The sequence below is a fragment of the Oppia nitens genome, unplaced genomic scaffold (assembly GCF_028296485.1).
Source record: "Oppia nitens isolate AA-2021 unplaced genomic scaffold, nextdenovo-longstitch-racon4-pilon3 scaffold10_pilon_pilon_pilon, whole genome shotgun sequence".
NCBI lineage: Eukaryota > Metazoa > Arthropoda > Arachnida > Sarcoptiformes > Oppiidae > Oppia > Oppia nitens.
This window is the reverse complement of record NW_026533189.1, coordinates 2,604,079-2,630,488: the sequence shown is the minus strand read 5'-3', so window position 1 is coordinate 2,630,488 and position 26,410 is coordinate 2,604,079.

The window sequence follows — 26,410 nt, the reverse complement described above, 5'->3', positions numbered from 1 at the left end:
AGCACTTGAAATTGATTTTAATCTCTCGGATCACTTGAAATATCTTTGAATATCTCTGTTGAACAAAAATAAATAGTATTGAAATCACTTTTACGGTATTGTATGGCCATATTAGCCGATTAAACGTCTATATTTGACAAATAATTTTTTTTGGGTGAAAATTTATATATTGCAATATATTTTTAATAATAAATTTTTCAATTTACAAATAGAGATTTTCAAAAAAATATATTAAATAAAAAATTTACAATAATATTAATTTTTTGTCTAATTAAACTTTTTTTTAATTATGTTATTTATCCGTATAATAAGTATTGTATTAATATTAAAAATAGCACAGTTTTTATTAATGCAATTAAATCTATTGTATTATACTATTTGTATATTTAATAATTATATATAATACTAACAATTTATAATTAAATAAATAACAAATATTTGTCAATATTAAACTTATATATATATACTGTATTTAACTAGAAACTAAAGTGTTTGAATTATATGAATATATATATATATAACTAAAATATTTTAATTATTAAACAGTCAATTAGAATTAAAAATAATTTATGTCTAAATAAATATATACATAAATAAAAAAGCAATCATAAAAACAAATATTATGTACTTTTAAATGCACTTTATGTACATAATATATATATATAAATATATAACACATGAAATTGTTTTAATATGTATTTTTAATTAAATATCACTACACTAATGCAGTATTTATTTAGCTAATAAATTATAGTTGACATCAATTTATTGTTGATTTTATTAAATAATTTTACGACTATTTTTAAGTGGTCTCTCTCTCTTTCTCTCTCCCTTTTTCTCAGTCAAAAAAAATTGTATAAAAACATAACTTTTATGACTTTTGTCATAAAACCTAAAATGTCTTTCTATTTATTTATTTTATAAGTGCTGTATGTTTTATGTGTGGAATTTTTACAGCAATTTAATTATCATTAATATTATGATAAATGCAATCAAATAACATGAAACAAATATTAAGTATTAATTGAAAAACAAAAATTAAATGCATTTTAGTAATAGTAAAATGTACTTAATAAATATAATTTAGATCATTTTATAAAAATTTTATTTAATATGAAATTTGAATTTAGTTTTTATTTTTGCAATAAAATGTAATTATTTTATTATTTTTTTTAAATACTGAAATGAAATGTCACTTATTTTTAGATTATAATTGTGACATTAAATTGAAGGGACAGGTAGTTATTGGGTATATGTGACTGACATTATGATTGTGTGACAACATTAACATTATCTTAACGATTATAACAGTGTTATATACTATAGTATATCTAGAAATATATATATAAATAAAATATGATTGAATTCAAAAAAAAGAAAATTATTATAAATCATACAAAAACTTTAGCTAAATTTAAACTAACTTTAATTTCTTATTAAAATGGAAATAATAAATAGATATTATATATAATAAGTCTAATAATATAATAATAATTTTGATAGCATTGTGACATTCAATTATTATATAAAATATCGTATTTTTAGAAAATAAAATGACAGTCTATTTAATGACTAAGCATAGCTACAGGTGCTATATATAAAGGAAAAAAATGTTAGTTTATTTTACTTAAATTGTTTAGAGATTTTTTAAATGGCAATTTGTAGATTTTATAATTAAATTATATTTTTATTTAGAAATTTTGACAATTATATTTTTAGTAATAGTATAAAGAGAAAAATTATTAAAATTAAAATATAGATAAATAGATGGAGAAAAATGTATTTATTTTTTAAATTTGCAAAAAAACATAATTAAATTATTACACACACACACACACAAATCATATAAACATTTTTATTAATACAAAACAATTTTTGATACAATTTTTAATTAAATGTATAAATAATTAATGGTATTATTATTATTATTATATTATAATAATGATAATAATAAAATTGCATAATTATCTACACTATTAAAAATATATTTCAAAATTCAATTTAATAGTGAAATAGTAATACATTTTTTATGTCCATTTTGTTGTAGTTGACATCGTTTTGTCGGTACTATTAGATAATTTAATATTATTATTATTATTATTTTCTATTATAATCATTTTATTACATAATCATATTTTGAAAAATATATAAATAAATTAAAAAATAATAAATAATTTTATTTCTAATATCGATAGATATTTGTTAACGAAAAATATATTACAACAGTATATTTTTTATACCAGTAATGTGTGTATTGCACTGTTATATCTGTATATTTTGTGTGTGTGTGTGTGCACTGAAAACCACCCACGTATCATAGGGTGTTCCCCCACCAAACAAAACACTACCATACGATATGGACAGTCGTAAAATTTAAGTTTATTATGCATTCACACAATAAAAACAGATTTAGAGCACCGGTCTATTTGTCTGCACTATAAAGAAAGTGGTCTCAATTTATGATCTCATAAACTCTGATATACTATTATTATTAGTATTATTATCATACATATACTATACTAAAAAAATGATACAGTACATATACACTGTATATAATTAAATTTTGAATTTATTTTATGTAAAAAATGTATTAAATTTTTTTTTAAAACTATTAACAAAAATAATTTTACTATATATTTATATGTATTATTGTATTTATTGTATCTATTATATTTTGTAGTGTATAGTATTTTTTATTGTACAGACAATACATTAGAAATCAAATTTATGTTATTTTTTTTTTTTTAAAAATTATATAACAAAGTTTATACAAATACTAAATAACTATTATATACTGTAATAAATGATTGCTATATCAACACATAACTGTTGAAATATTTATTATAATTGTATGCAACAGTTCACTAATGGTCTCTCACTCTCTATCTCACTCTTTCCTATTTACTTGACATGAAGTTCAGCTACAGTTCCTCAACTCTCTCCCTCTCTCTCTCTCTCTCTCTCTCTCTCTCTCTCTCTCTCTCTCTCTCTCTCCTTAACTCACTCTTTCACTGACATATAAGTAAATACTATAAACTCTCTCTCAAAACTTGATGTCTAAATCCCTTCAATTTATATAAGATTTTCACTGTTAATACCCATCAGTCTTCATGCACTTTGAGATTTGAAGTCAAAAATAAGACCTACTGTTCAGTACATTTTAGCGATAAAAAAGACATGTTTTTTAGTGGAAAAATAGTTTAGTTTATAGACAATAAATTAGATACATTTCCCCACATATATAGAGACAAATTAGAAAATTAATAGGAAAATCATTGCTAAAAATATCTGTTTGTTTCAACAACAAAAAACTAAATTGTTTTGTTGTTGTATGAAATAAACAATTTTTTGTGCATATATTTCTCTCTCTCTCTCTCTCTCTCTCTCTCTCTCTCTTTCATAAATTATTTTTTCAGCAGTTTTGTATCACTAGAGTTCTTAGAGGATAATAAGTTAGATAAAACAGGAACAGGAGTTCCCAAATAACTGAAAGTACTGTATGTACTATATATACAAATATATTGAATATATTTGTATATAACAGCTTATCTAGCACTGGTTATTTTTTTCTACTGGTATGTACTGTACACTGGCTGTTAAAGACAACTTGATTAGGATGTGCTTAATGTCAAACACGTGTGAATATATACTTTAAATCTACATTATAGTTGAGGACAGTTGTGTTTGAAGAGAGAGAGAGAGAGAGAGAGAGAGAGAGAGAGAGAGAGAGAGGATAGTGAGCTAAAAGTGTTTAGAGGATCATCACCAGTGATACAGCTGACTCTAAAGCTAGTATATTTGACCACAAACATCAGTACCACATAGACTGACCACCCATACAGGTGCCGCCTGTATTATACAGGAATCAAGGGTCTAATACAGGTTACAGGAAAGGGCTAACCTGTATAATAAAATATACAGTTTTAAAATATGTAAAACTAATTGATTGATAAAAGTATAAAATAACTATGAATTAAGTTTTGTTAGTAAAAAATTGCTTGTATTTTTAATATACAGTTTAAATATTTCAAATATTTTTTTTTTAAATATAAAAAATTTATAAATATTTGTAAAATTGTTCATGTTCAATATAAAATAATTTCAACTTTTTATATAATTATAGTATCTAAATTAAATTTATTTTATAGTATTATAAATATATAGTTATTTAAGTACAGGTTAACATACAGGAATATAATATTTAATATACAGGAAAATACAGGTGAAAATAATAATTTTATACTATTATACAGGTTTACTAATAAATTGGGTGGTCAGTCTAGTACCACACATATACAAAAAAACTATATATATATATAACGTTTAAATTTCATAGGGAATCATAGCACTGGTATGTATGGTGTGATATTAGTAGGAGTTATGTAAAAAAAGTCTATTTTTGAAGTTCAAAGACATATACACAGACAAACACAACAACAACCAAAAAAAAATAGTATAAACATATACACAAATAAAGGGAATTATAGTTTTTTTCAACTGAAAAGAAAATCATCTCAAATGGGAAACAGTTGTTTAGTAAACACAGTTTTGAGGAACTGTATGTATGTATATATATATGTTTGTGTTTGAGTGTGAGGTAAGAGATGGATAAGTTGTATATTTATATATGTATTATATATGAGTGAGTGATTGGGCACTCCGGTAATGGTATGGCATTGGGTGTAGAGGATAGTGTGTGTGTGTGTGTGTGAGAGAGAGAGAGAGAGAGAAGAGAGACATAAAAACGTGATTACATTTCACGAAAATGATGGCTCAACGAAAAGTCATCAGTAAATTCTATGCAATATAATGTATGGTATGTAGGAGTATGGGCTGGTATGCTGGCACTGGCATCCCCTTAATGTGTGGTACATGAATGCCAAATGACTATTCACTCACTATCTATCGCACACTGACTATTATACTGGGGTTTATACGACTGTCTATTTTCTAATGCCTATCTCTCACCCGCCCTTTACTATCAGTGCCGAAGTCACACATAATTGTAATAGACTTTTGTATTTCTCTCGGATGGGGAGAGACCTAAACAGTCAGTCTGTCAGAGATCGGGAGAGAGAGAGAGAGAGAGAGAGAGAGAGAGAGAGAGTCGGTATTTACTTTCCTGTAAAAGCCATAAATTCTGTGGAAAATTGCATTTTAAAAATAGTATATATTTTTTCTCTCTGTTATGTTATATATATATATATATATACGGCTCACGACTGATATGGGCACTGGTATTCATCATATGTTTATCCATAATCTCTAGTTTTTTCGCTGTTTGTCACCGGAGTATTAGTAGGCGTCGGCGGTTACGCACTGTTTGACAGCCGATGCCAATTGACAGCACATACATACACACACACACACCAGTAATAACCCATTTAGTCCATGTGTTATGTGTGTGTGTGTCAAGCCTTTTAGTGGCACTCTGGGAGATAGAGAGAGAGAGAGAGAGAGAGAGAGAGAGAGAGAGAGAGAGAGAGAGAGAGAGAGAGAGAGAGAGAGAGAGAGAGAGAGGACATGGACTACTAATTGGGAAGTCAAAATCTTAAATCCCTGTCCACACACACATACATACAGACAACTGTCTATACTATGTTCTCATTAAAAATATCTTATGATTTTTGCGCCAATTATTCTGTGAATTCATATATCAATCACTATAAACAAGTTTGTAAACATCCGCTCTATATATGTATATAAATATATATAAAATCAGGGACAAAATAGGCGGAACTAATATTTTTGTTATATCTCAAAAACTAAAAGACCTAGGACAAAGATATTCAATATGATACTATGGCTTCATGGAACCTACAAAATAGTGTGACCAAATTTTTTATAAAATTTCTAAGATAGAAATGATCAAAATAATATAATAACATAAAATCTGTAGTAGATAATGATAATCTATTAAATGTATAATAAACTAGATAAAATATAACTTGACATGTGTCTCAGCAGTTTTTATAAATTTTTGAAAGAAAAAAATAAACTACTTTAATTAAATATAAAAAATGTAATATAATATTTTACAAATAATATATTACTTTTCTCTTTCAAAAATTGATACTAATTTATTAATTATTTTTTTGAAAATTGCTGAAACACGTATCAAATTATTTTTTATCTAGTTTAGTATACATTTTATAGATTTTCATTATCTATTATAGATTTTGAGATATTACATATTTTTATCATTTCTATTTTAGTAATTTTATAAAAAATTTGGTCTCACCATTTTGTACGTTCCAAGAAACCATAGTTGTTTATTAAATATCTTTGTCCTAGGTCTTTTAGTTTTTGAGATATAATAAAAATATTAGTTCCGCCTATTTTGTCCCTGATTTTATATTGACTATGAATTTAACCGATTGATGATTACTAAAATGTTTGTCTAATGAAATATTTTAGCCAAAAAAAAACTTTATGACTCTATTGGTGAAAATAATACTTAACTTTCAATTATTTTAAAGGCCATTATAGATATTATTATGCATATAAATTAAAATTTTATACATTTTATAATTACAGAGAAAATTTATTAATTGAATGAAAATGTAAATTATGTAGAATAGGTTTTTGTTTGATATTTAAATAAACTTTTCAATCAATTAAGATAATTTAATAAATACTAGTAATAATTATGATTATATTAATAACACCATATAAAATACATTTTTTTTATTAAATTAATAACTTATTAATAACTAATAGCTTAAAAACATAACAGATACTCTCTTTTTATCACATTTTTAATACAATACATATTCAATATAATACTGTATTGTATAACAACATGTGTTATGGATTATACAATAAAAAAAATTAAATAATATATTTATATATATATATTTATATTGCAAATGAATTATGTTATGAATATTTAATTAATCAAAGGTTGAGATCAAGGGGTGGTTTACTGGGAGGGTATGGGATGAGAGGTGAACATCAATTTTTCACATACATAACACACACACACACCGGTTCCCGCATTAAGGCTAGTGATCGGTATATGTATTATAAAAATAAAACTTTTTTTTTGAAAACAACGATAAAAAGGCGTGTTATCTATTGTTTGTTATATATATATTTAGTATATACCTTATAGTATTCATATTAGTTATATATATATATATTGTATACATGTCGTGACATTTTATCAAACAATACAATACATAACATTATATAATAAAAACAACAACAAAAAACACACACAAATATGTTTATTGAAAAAAATTAGTAGAAAATAATATACAGTCATATATATATATATATATATATTTAAAAACAATAAAACTATACGTTTATTAATGAATTATTTTAAAGTATTTTTTTCTTAAATACTGTATTAAGATATAAATTAAAATTAATGTCTTAGTATTAAATATTTTTGTTTTGTTTTATTGTTTTCACTGAATATTGTTATAAATATAATAAAATCAAAATAAATGTTTTTTTTTATTTCACTTTAAGTAAATTATATTCACACAAAAAATACTATTTCTACTTATTTTTAGATACAGTGTATAATTTCATGAATAATTTTACTTTAAATACTTGTTTAAATAAATACATTGCTATCAAAATATTATTTATAAATAATTTATTAAAAAAAATAAATTTTAAACATTATTTGTATAAAATACAAACAATTTATTTTTATCAATAATTATACGTACAGTATATTAATATGTAATATATATTACATTTATTAATAAATTGTTTATTTACAGTTTACGAGATTCAATACAACAAATATGATAATAAAAATTATTTTTTAAGGCATAAATTTCTACAATAGTAGACAATTAATAGTCATAATAAATTTTTACAGTATATTTTAATAGTATTTTAATATACTATATATATATATATATATATAGTATATTAATAAAAACATAAACTTTTAAAAAATATCTACAGTATAATCATTTATATATATTTTTTTTTAAAGTCAATACTTTTTTAACAACAAAAAAAAATATTTTTTTTATATAAGTTTATACAATAGATACAGTATATTATATTTATATGACTGTGTGGGCGATTGGTGTTAGAAAAAAAGCTCCTGCCATGACTTGTAGGATGTGCTGGTGTTTAGGGGGTGTTCATCAACTCAATTGTTTTGATACCTATACCCCCGGGGTTTTGTTAAGCAAACACTGGGAGAAAGAGAGAAAAAAACTATGGATTATAAATGGTTTTTTAAAAAATATTTTTTTTTAAATATATGAGAAATTGATTAATTATATTAATAGTTTAAAATGTTTTGCCAATAATAATAAAACTAATAATAATAAAACTAATAATAATAATGCATATATTTAATACATACATAGTTTATATAATAGTTTAAAATAGCTTTTTTAAATAAACTTAACAACAACAACAAAAAGTTGATTGATTACATTTGGATATCAAATTTTATTATAAAATGTTTACTATTTTACTTTTACTACAGTATACAACAATTATAATGTAAAAATCATCTAATATTAATTAATTTTTGTATTTTTATAATTTAATAATTAATGAGAAAATAGTGTATAAAAATAATAAATGTTTATTTATTTATTTATTTTTAATGTTTTGTATTTAATTTTACAAATTTATAATATTGTATGCAATTATTAATTATCTAAATATATATATATCACTTTTAACAATATAAATTTATACTACTTTATCATAATAGCCATATAATGTACATTACATATAACTATTGTATTAAACTATATCTAAACAATATAAATATATAATAATTTTTAACAACATAATATAAATAATGTTTAATAATAATAATAATAATAACAAAAATAATACAACTTATTTAAATAGCAGGCAATCAATCATTTTATTTGGAAAATGTCATTAGACTTTTCAATACAACTATAAACTATTATAAGTTATATATATATAAATATAATATATATAAAAATTATATTTAATATAATAAACATCATATAATAGAAAAATATGTATTCAATATGTTTGATATAATTTTATATACAATAAAGAAACAAAACAAAAATTGAGAAAATTTTGTTGTTATATTAATTTTTACATATATTCACATAAAAAATATTCAATAATCATTGTTATATATACAGTACTATGAAAAATATGAAAACAACAAAAAACAATACCACTAACAAAATGTATTACATTTTTTTTTGTATGTTATATTGTATTATCTTTTATTGAGTCTATCTATTTGTATGACACTAACTGTCAGGTGTATCCAAATAGTTGTCATTTATGAATATATATATATAATATTTACTGTATATATATATATATATATATATATATATACAGAATATTATAATATAAGTAAAAGTATTGTAATTTTATTTTTCATCATCACTAATGGTGACGATAATATTATTATTATTATTAATAATAACAAAAAAAACTTTTTTTTTGAGACAATCGGTTGTGTCTATGTATGAGAAATAGTAGATATATTTAATGCATTAGAATATTATAGAGGATTAGTTCAATAATGTTTGTTATAATTTTTTTAAATATATATATATATATATATATATATATATATATATATTAATATTAGTATGTTTTTTTATCATTAATAATCAACTCAACGACAGATACCGACCTATTATTGTCGATAAAAATATTTATATATAATAATAGCAACTAACAAAAAAAATTTAACAATCATTATATGCAATATAATGTTATTATTATTATTATTATTATTATTATTATTATTATTTAGTTTTTTATGAAACTATATTATAAATAACACTTAATACAGTATAAACTATTTTTATGGTAAATAATGAATAATAACTTATAATAGTGTGACATAAACTAATGATTTGTTTTTAATAAATATTAAATATATTGTTTTTGAAAGAAAAAAAATATCATTTGTATTGTATTTGAATATATACTATATATTTGTGTGTATAAAATAACAAAAATAATATTTTATTTAAAATATAGTAATTAATCATCAAGTTTTGTATTTAAAAATAAAATGCAAATATTTTCTTTTTTTAAACAAAATAATAATATTTTATTTTAATGTATAAAATTAGTTGAACAAAATATTTTTCATATATATATATACATTATATATGTATATATATAATAATACAGTATTTATTATTTTTATTATAATTCACATCCAGTTAATTATTCAAATAAATATTTAAACAAAAAAAACTAAATTAGTATTATAATAATAAAATTTAAAGTAATATTTTATTAATAAAATTTAACATTTATCATCATATTTTTTAAAAATAAAATAAATGTTATTATTTAACTTTTAATATAAATTTTCTAATTTTTTCAATACATGTATTCATTCATATATTTTATGGACAGCTAGTGTACTCTAGCGGACAGTTAGTTAGTAATATACTAAAACTACCTGACCTTACAATTATATACTATATTTTAAAATCTTCATATTTTAAAGTATTCATAAAAACATATACATATATATTCAATGATCTCTCTCTCACTCACACACACACTTCATATGACATCCAATAGGAAAGGTATCTATTTTTAGGATTTGATGTCAAATATATCGCTAAACGTCTATCCCTTTTGACGGGACCTATACTTAACGTCAAAAACCACTTTTAAAACTCTCAGTACTTTAAGAGCATAACGTCTCGATAGGGGATTAGCCGTCACTTATATAAGGGATTAACAGTGAGTATAAAAAGTCGGTATAAAATATTTCCATAAGTATTAATACTGTATTATAAATACATATATACTGTATATATCATATATACTGTATATATATATATATATATGTTTATTATAGTGTGTTCACTGCTATTAACTGCATATCAAACACTTTTTTTTATTATTAAAAAATATATATTTCTTTAATAAACAAATTTATTTTTTTAAAAAAACGAGATAATAAAACTAATAAAAATAAAAAACACTTCAATATTCATATTATAAATCGTATTAAAAATGTTTAGTATATATATATGAGTAAAAAATTTGTAGTAATTTTTGTATTATCGCTTATTTTTGAGTACATTCATTGATATATACATTTAGATTATAAAACGATATAACACACACATACACACACACACATTAATAATGGATACCAGTGCTGTACACCTCCCGGACCCGTCAACTATTACATAGGGATTAATAAATATCCGACAAAAAATCTCATATTTTTTTAAATATTATTTATATATACAAAAAAAAAGTTTTATAAACACTTTTAACAAACTAAATTGACATCAAATATATGGCATAATATTATATATCAACTATATATATATATATATACATTTATATATATATATATATATATATATATATATATATATGTATCAATGGAAAAAATGTAGTATTTTTATATACATAATATTTGCATTAAAAATCTTTATGTTTAATATTATTTTATAGTTTCTTGTCTGTGATCTTTTTCTACGATATTTATATATACAAAAAAAAAGTTTTATAAACACTTTTAACAAACTAAATTGACATCAAATATATGGCATAATATTATATATCAACTATATATATATATATATACATATATATATATATATATATATATATATATATATATGTATCACTAATCTGGGCAATCATACAAAAACACTTGTCATATGCCATATGAGGTACAGTATAATGAGTGAGAGAGAGGCTCCGGGATATCAGGTTTTATCATCAGTATTACTTATGGAGAGAGAGAGAGAGAGAGAGAGAGAGAGAGACTAACCGGTCAATAGTTTATTTTAGGCCTTAGTTTATGCCAATAATCACAGCTTGAGTTTTGTGCTGAAAACAAAATTAATGTAAAAACACAATAAAAATACAACATTTTTCTCTTTCGTAGTAATAGAAAAATTATGTAAAATATTTTTATAATAAATAAACGTATATATACTGTATATGAAATATAATACATTACTTTTATATTACTGCAGAGAAAGAAAGAAAGAGAGAGAGAGAGAGAGAGAGAGTGAGAGAGAGAGAGAGAAAGAGAAAGAGAGAGCCACTTATCTGAGGGGTTATGTGTCACTATAGATGGGCACCGGTAGGTATGGGATGCTATTTAAGTGACAGGATATTTGTATGAATACAGAGAGAGAAGTTTTATGCAAACACTGACAATGCAATCATGTATTTTCAACAATCAATAAGTAGATTATCGGTAGATATTTATCAGTGGGTGAGTGAGTGAGTAAGAGGACTGGTATTTAAAAAATTAACATATGTTTAGCAACAACAAAAACTGCGTATACTAATACTGACCATGGTCCTCTATAGTGAAAATACACATAATATACATATGTATTTATTAATACTTTAATAATTTCATATCTATTATATACTCAAAATGTTTTGAAAATATTTTAATACTTAAAATACAGTATTAGTTGCAAACAATACTTTCAAAGAAAAATATTTTATGCAATAATTTTATCTTATTTATATGTGTGTTATGAGAAATATGGGCCATAGGTTATATAATGCCCGGTGCTGTTGCTGATGATAATGTTAATGTCTATCATATATTAGGGAAAGGGAGGCGACGGGTATTATGTCAATCACCGGTATCTACAAAATTAAACCACAAAAAAACACTTACAATATGTGAGGGAATCCGCAAACTGTGCGCTGGATTTACAGATAGATTATAAATAATAAATAAGTTTTTATTTTATTTTCTCGTTGAGAGAAACTTCAGGTATTTGTGTTGTATATAAATAAACGTATATATTGTATATTTTAAGGTTATATTATTTTTTAAAAACACAATGGGATAGCACTGGCTTAATACGACACCGGTATATTAATGACCCAACCCTCAAGTCTAATCCATGAGTGTGTGTGTGTGTGTGTCTTATAATTTTAATATCCCGATCAATAATACAATACTTTGATTTGTCTATAGGTATATAAATATATTTTATTTATTAAAATGAGGACAAGGTTTCAAAAAAAAAAATTATTTATATAATTTATTTAGAATATAATATAAGTAATAATATAATAAATTATTTAATGAAATATACAACAACAACAAGAAAATAATAATAATTAGAAAATAACTTAATTAATAGAAAAAATATACATATAATTTATAMACAAATAACAAACAATTAATATTCATAACACAACATCAATGGAAATAAAATACTAATAATTTTTATATATTATAATAAATATATAAAATTTAATCAATTGCTGATTTTACAAAATAATGTTTTTTGAAATTTTAAAACGTATGGCTCATAAACAGTATATTTAATAAACTGATGTGAACTGAATTGTAAATTATTTTGTTATTATTATTATTATTATTATTATTATTATTATTATTATTATTATTATTGTGTAAAATAGTTTGATATAATAATAATACTTTAAATTAATGRTCACATAAGTCGTCAAATATATATATATATATATATATATATATATATATTCAATATATACTGTATAATAATCTAAAGATAACTTACTATCTTTARGACCAATGTATCCATTATATGGTATAATAAAGTTTAAAATTTATGATTATTGACATTGATTTTGATTTTTATTAGTTTTATTTTTTTATTAATAAAAAAACACTGAGAAAGTAAGTAAGTCTGAGAGAGAGAGAGAGAGAGAGAGAGAGAGAGAGAGAGAGAGATTAAAAAGTAGTTTAAGAAAAGGGGGGGGGGGGGGGGGGGGGGGGGGGGGGGGGGGGGGGGGGGGGGGGGGGGGGGGGGGGGGGGGGGGGGGGGGGGGGGGGGGGGGGGGGGGGGGGGGGGGGGGGGGGGGGGGGGGGGGGGGGGGGGGGGGGGGGGGGGGGGGGGGGGGGGGGGGGGGGGGGGGGGGGGGGGGGGGGGGGGGGGGGGGGGGGGGGGGGGGGGGGGGGGGGGGGGGGGGGGGGGGGGGGGGGGGGGGGGGGGGGGGGGGGGGGAAATCAGTTTTTRACAAAAAATAACGAAAAATAATTCAAAATATATMTYTTTTTTTGTGTAGGAATCTCTAACTATCTCCCAATTTAGCTCTAATTTAATTAATTGATAAAATATTTTGCAATACCATTAAATTAGCTATGCTATAACCCCTTATAATAATCAGCCTACAAGGCACCCACCTAAAATTTTATATGTTATGATGCTCATCAAAAAATATACTGAAAAATAATCATAAAAATAACATTTTTAAAAAATATTATCTAGTATATACTGTTTACACTGATATTTTTATTGTAAGTAGTAATTTAATTAGAAATTTTAATTAATTAAATATAAATTTTAATAGTATATAACTTTTTTTTAAAAAAAACTTGAAATATCCAAATTAATTACTACAGTATTTATTATAGTATAGTAGATATTATAAGTTATTTTTGATAAACATGTAAATTGTGAATTAAAAATAGTTTTTAAAAAATAAAATTTTATTTAATTAATATTATTTTTAGACATTTTTTTTGCATGAACTGAAGTTAGTTTTATAGATAATTGAATTAATTATATGAATATTTTTAAGTCAAAAACATTTATATTTAAAACATACAGTATATATATATATATGTTTTGATGTATTTAATATATTTTTAAAATTCATAAATTTTTCAAAAATCAAATTTTTCAAAATATTTTTTATTATTCATTTATTTTATTTATTTACATAATAAATAAATCTCTAAAAGCATTGATAGGTTTATCAATAAATGTCAATAACATTAATATATATTTTTGTCACATCCTATGGTACCTAAAATTGGGTCAATATCTTGTATKCACCGAAAAAAACAATAGACATATCAATCAATTTTTGTATATTGCTATACTGTATATCGAAAAAAAACTTTATATAAATATATAATTTGTTTATTACATAATAATCTTAAAAATAATTTAAATAATAAAAATCTAAAATAGTTTAGCAAATGTATCATATATTTTAAGTCATATGAAAAAAATTATATATTTATACAAAAAAATTGACTGATCTAAAAATTTTTACCCATATTTATTTAGCAAATATTATATTTATATATATATATATTACTATACAGTAAATATTTTTATTATTAATTTTAAAAGGAAATCCAAACAGTAGTAATTTTTATGAGAAAATTTTATTTCATATAAATATCTATCAAATAATAACTATAATGATCTGTAAGATGAAAAAAAAGAGTTACAATCAGTAGGAAAATTGTTAGACAACTATTTTTATCTAAAGTTTATCGCCAGAGAAAAAATATTTTATTTTTATTTTATTTTCCAAAAGTAAATAGTAATTTGAAAAATATAAAAATTTTTGGGATAACAACAACTGAAATAAAAACAGTATATACTCTMTATATATATATATATATATTTGATATAAACTTTATTTATATTATTATTATCAACAACAAAAAAATAACTATTTGAAATTATTGACCAATACATTCAATACTACAGTATATATACAGTATATGTTTGTTGATAAGCACTAGTAGTTAGTTAGAGTAGAGAAGATATTGTCATAAAGATAGTAACACACAATCATTGGCACAATCGCTGGAATCTAACAAACTATTCAAACATCTCTAATATTATATATGTGGCACCGGTATGTAATTGAGAGAGAGGTTAAGTGCTCAGCACTAGTGTTGCATTTAAAGTGTCTCATTATTTGGGCGGTTGTTCACTAACTAACTGAGCAACGATTAAATGAGTTCAATGTGGGTATCAATGGTGACTATTGATGGCATCACTTATCTGTTTCAATGATATGCCTTATGGAGGATATATTAAAAGTTTTAGATATTTAGAGATTTATAAGATCACTGTTAAGGCAAATATATGTTTAGCTTATATTGAACACCGGCTCAGTCCTAATAGATGATTGGGATAAGAGATTGAGTAGTCAAACATTTCACGGCATTTATTTGTATTATATTTTATATATATTTATTATTATTAACATTATTTTGTCGCATATACCGTATATCTGATGTTAGATATCAGAGTAGTATTATTCAGTAAAATATAACATTATTAAATAATAATGATTATTTTAAATGACCAAACATTTTTTAAATATAAAAATTAATTAAATGTGTATACTATATATACTGTATAATATACAGTGTATATTATAAAATAAGTCAAATTTTTTATAATAATTATTTGATAAATATGATAGTATACATATAAATTTTTTACAATATAAATTATTATAAATTAATTTGATAAATTAAAAAATTAAATTATTTTACCTAATAATTGTAAAACATTTAATAAATATTTTTTTATATATAAAATCAAATTAAATCTAGATAATGATATTTTATTAACAATAAAAGAAAACTTTATAATAATTTAGTTACTATTTATATTTTAGTATATTATGTAGTGAACAGCAATTATAAATATAACCAAAATAATATCAATTATAATAATAATAATAATAATATAATATTCAATCGCAAAATTGTGATTCAAAATTGACATAAACTGTAGTATAAAAGCAGTTGTCATAGAAAAACGCCGAAAGCTATGAATTAATTATTTTTATATATATATATATAACAAAACTCATGTCTATTATTATTAATAGAAAATATAAAAAAATACAGTAAAGGCTAGTGTTTAGGGAATTGATTGAATGGGAAACAGTAATAATAATAATAATAATGATGTAAAATGTTATATCAATATATCTATAATAGATAACCAAAAAAAGTAGCCATTGATAGCAACAATATATTTTACAGTAGTTATTTTGAAAAAATTAGTTATATTCACTACACAGTTCATTATAAATTAAATGATAAAAAAATTTTATTTTTTTAAAAATCATTATTTTTATAAAATAAAATTCTACTTTAGATAATATTAATAAATTCAATTAATTACGATAATAAAAAATAATCATTTTAATTTAAAATTTAACTAATCATGTAATGTTAGTTTAAGTTTTCAATATATACTAWATATATATATATATATATATTTAGTATTACCGGTAATTTTCATTTATTATATTTGAGATATAAAAACTTAGATAATAATAATAATAATAACATTTGAATGTATGAATAATTTTTCAATAAAATACAAGTTGTGTGTGTTTTTTATAATTATTAAAACAATAAATCATTTGACAGGATATTCTTATAAAATTGAATTTAAAAAAAATTAAATATAAATGTTATCATATAATTCAATGGTGAATATATATATACAGCATCTATAAAAACCATCAATTAATTGTTGATTAAATATCATTTATATGCCAATTGACTTCTGGATGTATATACCATAGTATATATACAGTATATACACACATACATACAGTAGTGTAATATTGTATTATCGATGAGATTATGATAATATGAATCTCTCAAATAATTGATAGTTAAAAATCATACATAATAATAATGATAATAATAACATATGATTTTATACAGTAATTTTATCTTATTTTTTGCTTAATACAAGTTGATGCACAAACAAACTTAGTTGAGTGAGTGAGTGAGTGAGAAAGAAAGAAAGAAAGAGAGAGAGAGAGAGAGAGAGAGAGAGAGAGAGAGAATAATGTATTAAAAACAAGTTATAAAAAATTTATATCTTCAAAATTAATTTGCATAAATACTATATATATATATATAGTATACATATAAGTAATCAATAAAAGAAACATTATATTTAATAAATACGATAAAATAAGTTAGGGATCGGTAGGTAATAATAATAATAATAATACAGTAATTGTTATCATTAAGAAAAAAACGGTATAACTTATAAAAAACATTTATAAGTATATAATGGTTATGCGTTTTTTTATTTTGTTTGTGAGATTCAATTTGAAACATTCATTAATCATTTTGTTTGCTATCAAATATTTTTTTTAATTTTATCAAATACTACTACTAAAGATAAGTCAATATCTAACTTATAAATAAAATAAACAAATACTAATCAAATAAGAAAAAACACACAAAATTATAGACATTACTAATAATAGTTTAGAAATTGAATTTTATTTCCTGTATTTTAAATTTTTTTATCTACTTATTTTTATATACTATATTTATATATAATTTATATTTCAATATCAACTACTATAATAAACAAAAATTTTTATACATTTATAACTGATAGGGTTAGTTACAGTAATACAAGATTTAACTAACTATTTATTAGTGATAAATAGATAGATAAACAATAATTTTTATCGCTAGAAAAATTTTCGCCTAATTTTTWKTAGTATTTTTAAAATATAAAATTTACAGTAAAATACAACAACAACAAAATTGTTAAAGAAAAAATTAAATAAAAATGTTTGCAAACAAACGCAACAAATATTTGTTTTTTATTTTTTTTYTGAGTGAAAGTTTAGATGTTAAGCAAAAATTATGTGATATTTATACAATATATCACATACCGTATATATATATATAGTATAATTTTGTGTGTTTTTTTGAACATAAACGCCAAAATCTAGTAAAACAATTTATTTTTTGGTGGAAAAAACGTGTGACACAAAAATTATTTACTTTAAAAAAAAATAAAAAACAAACATAAAGTTATTGATAGTTTATTTTGTATGTGAGATATATGTAACTTATATACTATTTATATACGAGTAGACAATAGATATAAATATTATAGAARAGAGAGAGAGAGAAAGAAAGAAAAAGAGAGAGAGAGAGAGAGAGAGAGAGAGGACAGTTGTCAGGGCTTACGGTAATGTATTAGTGTAGACCAGTGGGTGAGTGAGTGAGTGAGTGTAGCCTAGACGAGAGATAGTAAGATATACAGTAGTCTATAGCGAGTGTTAAAAAAAACATAGATACAAAAATACTAGTAAAAAAATTCATTATATCAATAGTGAGACACTAATAAATATTCATCTAATATTGTAATTTTAAAGCAAAATATAATAAAATAAAACATTTTTTTAGGCCAACTAACAGTGCAACACATATAGAGTATACTATTACTGTAATGTGCTATCAATATCATACTGTGTGTGTGTTGTTGTGGTTTATTTTTTTTTACAAACAGTATATACAGTATATCTATAAATATAAAACAGTGAACTCCTTGTGTGCTCCACACAAGAAATAACAGTAACTATAGATCACTGATTGTCCTAAAAAAATGGATATATTTTTTCTCAAACTGTTAGACAACTATATGTCAAATAGTAGTAGTAGTAGACCAACAAACAGACAGCTAATAAATAAAGTTTCTTAAATAATACAATTTTGATAAAATATTAGTAGTTATCATTATGTTTGACACATTTAGGATTTAAACAATATATACTGTATATACAGTATATATTTAATAATTTATAATTAATTAATAATACTATATATATTTAATCAAATAACCAAATTAAGTTAAAAAATTTGTTTAATATTTTAATAATTATAAAATCGTTTAGTTAGCCTATAACCTATATAACTATTAAATAATATATATTTTTAAATAGATATTTTTCTAAACTTTATTATTTACAGTTTGTAAATAATGGAAATATCTTTAATATTTTTTAAAAAATTGTAAGATTTTATTTTACTAATAATAAATTAAATCGATAAAATAAATTTTACACTAATTACTAGCTATTAAATTATGATTTTAAATTGATTATTATATAACTTTGTATTTTTGTCGAAAAAAACAACATTTAGGATTATATTTATTATTAATGTTTAGGTGTAACTAAAAAATAAAAATAAAATTGTTTTTTGAACATTACTTTAAAAGATTAATAGCTATTTATTATTCATATGTTTTAATATTAATATTATTATTATTATTTATTTTCAAATCTAGTATAGTATTTATTAAAATTGCTGGTAATTAATGTAAAAAAAATAATCACAACCACCGCAAAAATCAGATAATAAATATTATTTTTTTTAGATTTGAATTTACTAAGCACCGGTAGCCCAATACCGACAAAAGCATTTGGGAGCTTATTGGGGTGATGGGGACAGGGATCTCTATACAACACTAACACACACACGTGGGCGATAAATTAATTGCAATCATAACTTTTAGTTTATGTTTCATAACTTTCTCCCAAAAAATAAATAAATAAAAATATATAATAACTTTCTATTTATTGTAATTTTTTTAAATAATAATAATAATATCTGGTTTTTCAAATATATTTTTTTCTTGTATGTATTATCAATAAGCTGTACTGATTTATAGATACGYTATATATTATACTGTATAGTATAGCATATTATTATTGTATTAATATTTTTATATATATATATAAATATATATATGAAACATTTATTTAATTTTTTAAACCATAAATAATATTAAATGTAATAGTTTTAAATTAGCTCATATGACTACTATATATTATATAATGTATTATATTTTTATCATAAATATAATGATTAAATAAAAAAAATCCAGATGTGTTGCTATAATCTAAAAGTTAAGTATATTTTTTTTGCTGAGTTAATACTAAAAAATAAAATAATCTGGATCATTAAATAAAATAAMATAATATATTACTAATGGTTTATTTTTTTAAGAAATCTAAATTTTTTAAAATTAATTTTTTTTTAATTAAATGACTAAATTTAATTCAAGTAAATTTTTAACAAAATATTTGTSCATTTAATTTCTATATTAATATATAGTGTATATATATATAATAACATATATTTTTTTAGTTAATTCACTAAAGTATACATTAACATAAATATTAGCAATAATTTTACCACAAAAAACACACAATTATATAATTTGTTTCAATTGTAATTACATGCSATTTGTTTGTTAGTGTGTGTGTGTGTGTGTAATAGTCGGTTAAATAAATGTTGTATATTAATATCTCATATATATTTTATTTAAAAATATAAATTTATATATAAATATGTAGTACTGTATTATTTTTAATGCGCTAATCGTGAGCTTAACTTAATATATTTTTTTATTGACATAATCTTAATGTATAATTTTAATCATTAAATTACTGTATTTATTAAAAATAAGAGTGAATTTATAAGTAAATGTTTTTTTTKTTGTTTATTTGATGCTCAGATTTTGTGCTTAAATCTATTGAATATAATTATGACATTTATGTTATTTTTTTGGTTTAATAAAAATTAATTGATTTTCACATGTAAACTATAATTGTTTTATAATATATACATGTACTATATTATTAAAATATTTTAATTAATTTATTTGTTGTAATATTTATATACTAAACTATAAGTTAACATAAGTTTTATTACACACCTACTCACTTACTTATATAAACTTTTTTGTTTATTGTTTAACTATCATTAAAATGTAAATATATTTTTTACATATAAATATTTAATAGAAATAAACTATTATATTTCATAAAATTTTATTTACATTTTGTTTGTACTAATTATATTTATAGTATATAGATATACTTAAATTATTTTTTTTAAATTAATTAAAATTACTTTAAAAACATGAATACATAAAAAAATTATTATTGGTTACAGTGGTGTCCTCTAACGATTTTTTACAAATAATAATAAAAAAATAATTTAATTAATTAGATTTATTTATTTAAACAATTTAATAGTTTTATATATGAAAAATAATTAACTATATTATTGTTATGAATTAATTAATTATTAAAATATTTATTGAAAAATTATTCAATTAATCAAACATTTTGTATAATTTTTTACAATATGTATAAATTATTAATTAATTAATTATTTAATAATAAAAAAATTATTATAATATAAATATAATTTTATACATTTAAGTTTAGCATATTTTGTCATTATTTGTCAATATTTTAGATAAATTATATCACATTTTGTTTCGTTTGTTTTTTTTGTATTCTGTTATTTAGTTATAACAGATTATAATCATCTAATTTTCTGAAAACTTTTAGACAGACAATCCATAGGATGCCAACAATGAGGACAGTTGTTAACAAACCAATGATCATCATAATTGCCATTAAAATTATATCGAAAATCATATTAATTTTAATATAATATTGTATTGTATTATTCAGCAATTTATAAACACCATACTAACAATAATAATTAATTAAATGCAATTATTAATCATATTATTTAAATTTAAATCAAATATATATATATTAAATGATAATACATTAATTTTTATTTATTTATTTACACATTTATACTGTATTATTGTTTCTAAATTTTTTTATAAATATTTTGACAAATATTATTAGTGTTATTATTGAAAATAAATTACTACTAATAAAATGTTAGTATAAGTTATTAAATAAATTGATATTTACTTAACATTTAGTTTTAATTTGACAATTATCTAATAACATGACTATTTAATTTTTACTAATAGTACTTTTATTATTATTATTATTATAGTTTAATGTATAAACTTTAATACTGTTATTCAAACATTTAGTTTATAATTTTATGCTTAAATCATTAGTTTAGTTTTTTTCTGTTAATTAAGTCAACAAAATAATGGACAATAGATAAGATATTAGATACTAACAAAAAATATTAATTAAATTTATGATATTAAATTAGAGCAAGTGAGTGAGTGGGTGAATGAGTGAGTGAGAGAGAGAGAGAGAGAGAGAGAGAGAGAGAGAGAGAGCAAGAATCTTGAATTTGTCTTAACAAACATAAAAGTTTGCTTTTAATATTAAACATTTTGGAGAGTCTAAGTAACAATCACTGTATTTATAAGTTAATGAGTGGACAGACAATTGTAKTGAACAGGGATTGTCTAATAGTCAGTGGACTAACATGTCTTATCTCTYTTTGTTTTATTTTAGTTTTTTGATCATCGATTGGGTCTAACGATAACAACAACAACAACAATACTGAAATAGTGAATATCATTAGGATATCGGGGGCTTAAATGGGTATTAATTGTATAAAGTATTTGTATAGTAAAAGCAAAAGGAAAGGGAGGGTTTTTTTTTGGGGAAAAGTGACGGTTCAATAGTAAAGTAAAACAAATTATTTAATCAAGAGATCAAAGAATGCAATTAAAACAATAGTAAAGTGTATTGTAATGTATTATTACTTAAGATGATAGGGCAGTGCCTGAAATGTTTATAATGTATTAGTTTGTTGTTAAATATATGAGTATTATCTCTCTTTCTCTCTCTCTCTCTCTCTCTCTCTCTCTCTCTATTGGTGAGAGCACAGGTATGTGTGGACAGACACCGTGTGGGCATCTTATGGATGCAATAAAAAAAATGTATTTTTCAACTTTCATGATATCATAAGATAAATAGTTTTTTTTCTACAAAACAAATGTATGACTAAAAGATTTTGTTCTGTATTTAATATATTATTATTATTATTATTATATCAAAACATATCAAATCATATAATAAGTGATTATATTCTCAGATATATATATATATAACATTAGATGACAAGTGATTATAAATATATATTATATAAGCCCTCATAGTATGGGTCCTATTATGAAGCAAACAATGTATCACTTAATACTTGTTAGTGTATTCAGAAAAAATAGTGTCAAGAATTTTAAATATTTTTTTACACATACTATAAGTTATATTAAATATAATAGATATATATCTTTAATACAAATGTTTGTAAAAATAAAAATGATTGAGTTTTAAAATTATAAAATAAAATGAAAAACATTTTAATTTAGTTTTTATTGATAACCATATATACCGTATATTATTATTATATTATATGCGAGTGACTGAGTAAGTGAGTGATTGAACATTACATCAGAGAGAGAGAGAGAGAGAGAGAGAGAGAGAGAGAGAGAGATCACTTGAAAAAAATGTGATACAATATCGTTGGTTAATAAGTTGGGTGTGTTGTGACTATAAGCCGGGTTATAATGATTGAGCACTTGTGATGATTCATTGTATGGATATATATATATCCAATGTTTTACTAAAGTCAGTAAAGTCTCACTGTATGTACTTTTTTGTAGTAGTTTTTACTAATATTGTATTTTTAGTTTAAATAGTACTGAATATATATATATATATATACAGTATATATGCATATTTTATCKTCAAGTAAATTACAATAAAAATATTTCAATATTATTAATTTTGTTTTAACAATTAAGATTATTATTTATTAATTGTTATATCAAATCTATTATTAATAATATAATGCTTATATCAGTTTATTGCAATAGTCTTAATATATCAATATATATAACTTTAATTTAATGTAATTTTATTTAAGTATTATCTATGATTTAAGACACACACACACACATACATACACACCACTCACTCACTCACTCACTAACTCATACAAAGATATTACTAACACAACGACAAAACACACATTACATCACATCTCAAATATTATTGTCTCTTAAGTGCCACAAAAACATCGAGAGATATGCAGTTTTGACACATTAATGATGGAAAAGGCATCCCTTGACAAAACAGTAAGTGCTCTCTCTCTCTCTCTCTCTCTCTCTCTCTCTCTCTCTCTCTCTCACTATCCATGAGCTACTATTCCCATAACATCCCGGCTATATCTTAGCTAGAAAATCCTTCAGACAATATCTATAAATACATCGATACCCATCACTGACCTGACACTACCACCAGCACAGTTAGGCTTAGAAATAAAAATAGATGTGTGTTTGTCTCTATGTGTCTCATACATGAGCTATCTCTTACATGACAGCGAATAGAGGAGAGATGAAGTGGTGTTTGAGAGATAGATAGATAAAGAGTGAGAGAGAGAGAGAGAGAGAGAGAGCACTGGTGTGTAATACAAAACAACAATGAAATATATATTTTGTATTAAAATTTTGTGTGTATTTATTAGTGACGATCTCTAAGCTTTTCATGCATGCCTTTCCTTGACATTGGAAATGATAGCTGGAGTTCCCCCGAAAAATAGAAAAAAAATCATTACATGTGGTATTAAAATGCAATTGTCTGTGAAATACATACTGAATATATACATATATATACAGTAATTATTGTATGATTGCCACCAACATTGATTGAAACAATAGATTAGCATAAACTATCATTTATTTATATATCAATGTTATATCAATATGACATTTACTTTGTAATAATCGTCAACTAATAAGTTAAATTTGTTTTGCAATATATTTATTGCAAAACAAAAATATTTTTATACAATTGAACAATAATAATAATAAATATTTTTATTTTCTATGTTTTACAAAAAAATAGTTTTTATTATAAAACTAACCTTTTATAATGTAAAAACTTTTAAATTTACATTTATTACATAATAGTCTACTAATGAATAGATTATTTCCAAATAATTTTAGAAATAATTTTTTTTAAGATATCAATATTAATATAACTAATATCGTTTTAATCATTTCAATAATATATAGTCATTAAATGTGAATAAAATTATACATTTTGGTCATAAACACGACTAAATATTTGTCTGAAAGTTATATAATCATTGTATTAAAATAGTTTAAATAGTGATATGTATGGTATGTTTTATCCGTGTGTCTAATGAAAATATTTTAGCCGTTTATACTGTATATGTCTACCAATATATGATTGATGAGTGGTTAGGGTATGTATTGTGTGGATTAGGGTCTGCTCACAAGCATGCTTTCAATTGAACCGGTAGTTTATGCATAATATATCTCATACGACATCTAATATACACAGATATACAATATATATCTATATATATATATRTTATTTTTAAAAAATTAAATTAATAAATATATGAGTTCTCTCTATTACTAGTAATATTATACAGTAGTATATAATTTATATCTATATATATAGTACTGTATAATATTACTATTAATAGAGAGCTTATAAAACATGTGAAAAKGAATTTATTTATATTAASTTTATATAATTTACACAAAATWTTTATTTATAGTTTTCTTTCAATTAATTGTATATAAATTTAGTAAAAAAACATTTGTAATTTAATATTAGCAAAATATTTGTACATTTTTGTTGTTGTAAACACTTTGTCATTATAAAGATTAAGCAATTGGTTGAATACAATATATGCAAAAATATTATYCATTGATGTATGAAATGTAATAATCAATGCATTTACTTATAAATAAAAATAACACAACAATTGTTATAAATAAATCTGTTTTGTCATGAATTTGTTATGTATTTGTTRTGTATTTAGTTGTAAGCAAACTATTGATGTACAATAAAAGACAGGGATGTAAATTATGCACTCTTTATATAATTTTTTGGGAAAATTACACAAATAATAATAATAATACTGTAATTGTTTGTATTTACATAAATATACTAATAGTTATTTGCTTTAAAATAATCTATATTTTTAWAAACAAAATGTTTTTTTTTCTTTCTCTCTCTCTCTCTCTCTCTCTCTCTCTCTCTCTCTCTCTCTCTCTTCACAATATATTATATATTTTTATATAATCAATGT